The sequence below is a fragment of the Falco peregrinus genome, chromosome 3 (genome assembly GCF_023634155.1).
Source record: "Falco peregrinus isolate bFalPer1 chromosome 3, bFalPer1.pri, whole genome shotgun sequence".
Taxonomy (NCBI): domain Eukaryota; kingdom Metazoa; phylum Chordata; class Aves; order Falconiformes; family Falconidae; genus Falco; species Falco peregrinus.
Window position 1 is genome coordinate 1,495,905 of NC_073723.1, and position 3,357 is coordinate 1,499,261.

General features: G+C 45.7%; 1 non-coding gene across 1 annotated transcript; it reads left to right on the forward strand.

Annotated features, from left to right (window-relative positions):
- The first annotated feature begins 626 nt into the window (after positions 1 to 626).
- On the forward strand, positions 627 to 734 carry TRNAL-CAA (transfer RNA leucine (anticodon CAA)). The gene is made up of 2 exons: positions 627 to 664; positions 689 to 734. It is a non-coding gene; the product is annotated as a tRNA-Leu (tRNA).
- Positions 735 to 3,357: the final 2,623 nt, after the last annotated feature.

Consider the following 3,357-nt stretch of genomic DNA (forward strand, 5'->3'; position numbering starts at 1 on the left):
CACAAGGAGAGATACCCATGGTGAGAGGACAGGCCCGTGCTACCCAGTTCTACAAGATCTGCTGGGGATGAAGGATGCAAAACACAGTCCATTTTCACCTTTCCTAACCTGATCCACAACAGCCTGCAACTCCAAGGTACCAATGAGGAGTCCCAAAGTGACCGGGAGACATCCAAGAGGCAAATAATAAGGAAAAAGTGGTTAATTTGGTTAGGGAATACAAATAGAAAGTAAAACTGTGTTGGTGTTAAATTAAATTAACTTGGGGATTTTACTAGCACCACGAGCATGTAAACATGCATCTTATTTTTTCATCTTTATCCTAATTTTTCATTTTAGAGGCGCTGACCAAATTGCAGCCAGGATGGCAGCATGTTGCAGTGTAAATTGGGCTGGTCTGGCTCTTCCCCAAAAATAAATCCTTGCGTTATCCTGAGTGGGCAACAGAGGCTGTGCAGCCAGGGATGGAGCGATGGAGTCAGAGGAGCAGCAAACAGCCAGAAGAGGGTTTTACTGCTGCAAAAAATAAAGTGGCAAATTTGGGGGGCATTATAAAGGAGGCAGGAAAGGTCAAGTGGAAGGGTTAATTCTTGAGGATGAGAAGGGTGAAGAAAACTTCCAACAGTGTCAGGATGGCCGAGTGGTCCAAGGCGCCAGACTCAAGGCTCTGCTGCCTCTGCCTGGGGGTTTCTGGTCTCCGAATGGAGGCGTGGGTTCAAATCTCACTTCTGACCCACCTTTTCTCCTGAAAGCTGACTTTGTAAATAATTTTAAAAAATAATCCTTCCATTATGCCTGCACCTGAGTTTGGCAAAACACCAATTCTCCATTTCCTCCCCGCCACCCGCACCCCCCCCAAACCCATGGTGTGGTACCAATCTCTACTGTTCACCCATCGCCAACTGCACCCACACGTGGAAGAAAACCACATGGAGGGACAGGTGGTGGCAGCGGGGTGCGCGCGGCCCCACAGGTGGTGGTCGGCACCAACACCCACCTGCTGCTCCCCTGGTGGTCTAGTGGTTAGGATTCACCACTCCTGCTGCCGTGGCCCAGATTCAATTCCCGAGCCAGGCTGATCTTGCTTCTTTTTAAGAATCACTGCTTTAATTGTCATGGATAACAAGTTGATGAGGGATGGGCTTAGTGGAACTCAGTTATCACTATCCTGGGGTACCTTAGACCGGTCGGGCTTCTTCCCCAGCTTGCAGCAATTCCCATCACCTGCTGGTAATTAAAGTATGCATATTCAAGAATATATAACCGCCTACTTGCAGCATGGAGGCGGTGAAAGCCTGTATTTCTCTAAGGTAAACAAACACTGACAGATTCTCAGTAACAAAACACTGAGCCACAGCCCAGACCCTCACCATCCTTTCCTTCAAGAGAACCCACCACCACCACCAAAGGCTTCTGCATTTGGACTTTATTGCAATGCTACACTGACTCTTTCATCTGGCAGACTCCCCACTCCACCTGGCGCATTGCTCTGAACTTCCCAAACTGGTGGTTGCACAGATCTTGTCAGCAATTGGGGAGCCTTGGGGGCTTCATTCCTCTCCCTGGAGCTTTAGAACTTGTTTGTCACCCAGCCAGACCTCAAGGGAGGGATGATGTTGTCTCTAGCGCCTGTTTCTAGGTCCCAGCACATCACCTTCGCCTGCATGCACTGCGAGGCAGCTTTCGCTTGCTTGAGGCTGTTGGCAAGGATGTCCTTTGGCCGCTTGGTCTTGGTCAGCCCCTGTCCATAGGCCATGACAACAAGCCCTTCCTGGTGGAAGAGAAGCCACGTGGCCTTGGCGTTGGTGCGGAGGGCACGTTTCAGAGTCCTTTTCCTCTGCTTCTTTGTAGGCCGACGCTTCACCTGGCTTCCCTGACTTGGACAGGGATCTCTTGTGTCCAAAAAAATCTTGTACCCGGGTGATGCACCCCATGAGTGTAGAGCTGTAAGGTGCAGTGTAGGAGAAGTGGCAGGACTCTGCGACCAGGGGAAGGGGAGAAGCTGTTGACGGTACTGCTCTCTGCTGCACTGGCTGGCATTTAGAGCAGAGTATCATGATACTCTTGGTTACTGTTTCGGGGTAGGAACTGTCATCTAATTCAAGTGGTGTTTTCTGTGATGTGTGTGGAACTGCACGTGCAATACCAAGAAAACAAAATGAAGCATTTGAGAAGGGATGGAACTTATTTCAGTAGGGAGGCTAGGAAGCATTTAAATTAATGACTTGATGTTAACGTTGTTAAGGCTAAGATGAGTCATTGCAGACTTCAATGAAATGTGGTTTGTCTGATGTAATGCAGACCACTGGTAAAGGAAATTATGAGAAAGAGATGACTTTTTCATTTTTTGTCCTCTGTTTTTATGGCTGCAGTTTCAGAGTTTTTGCTCTAGGAGTCTCATTTTCTAGAAAGACAGAACAAGGAAAACATTGGGGTTTCTATGCAGTCAGGTTCTGACAGGCTGACAATGTACTGTGCGCTCTGTACTGACTATTCAGCGGCACGTCTTTGCTGTAAATGTGAGGTAATTTGATAGATAAGAGATACTTGTGTTTGCAAAGCGTCAGTCTGTTCCCAGTGTCTTGCAGCATGTAACGCTGTGTTAAACATTCAGGAGCAATTCCTGAACAGCAACTGGAGGTTGGTAACTTGGCATCCTGTGGTGTCTTGTTTACGTGTTAGAACTAGATAATCTTCATGTCCCTATCCAAAGGTAAAATATAAACATAAGAATTTTCATACCCCTGTACCTTCTCTGTTTATAAATGGTGAAAGTACTGAACAGGAAATAAACAGTCCTCTGCATGAAGTCTTAGCAAATCTTTAGGGTCAGCTGGTATTTATTTAGTGATTCTTAATGGTTAAATGTGAACTTGCAGAATAATGACTGTATGTTATTGATTTCCTGAATTAGCTTTCATCAGAGGAGTGCAAGAGGTAAATGTGAGGCTATTTTTAAAAAAAGTCCTTTTGAGTGAGAATTGGAAACTACAGGTCTGAGAAAGCCTGGCTTCTAGATCAACCCTATTGATGTGAACCATCCTGAAACTCGTAATTCTCATGGCTAAATGCAATCCTGCAGGGGAGTCACAAGTGCTGTAGTTCTTACAGAAATCAATGAGCACAGGCGTTTGGGGTGTTACTGTCAGTGTTTCAACAAAGTCACCAAAACAGAAGTTGAGCTGTCATGGTATAAAAACAAATACCATTTCATGAAACAGTAACTGTCTGAGAGAGGAAACTATAAAATAATAGAGAAGAATAAAAGGACTATCTAGGAAATAACAAAATGGCAAAGTCTGGGATATTTTAGTCTGCACTGAACTAGTTGAGCTGATTGGGAAAAAATTGGCTTTG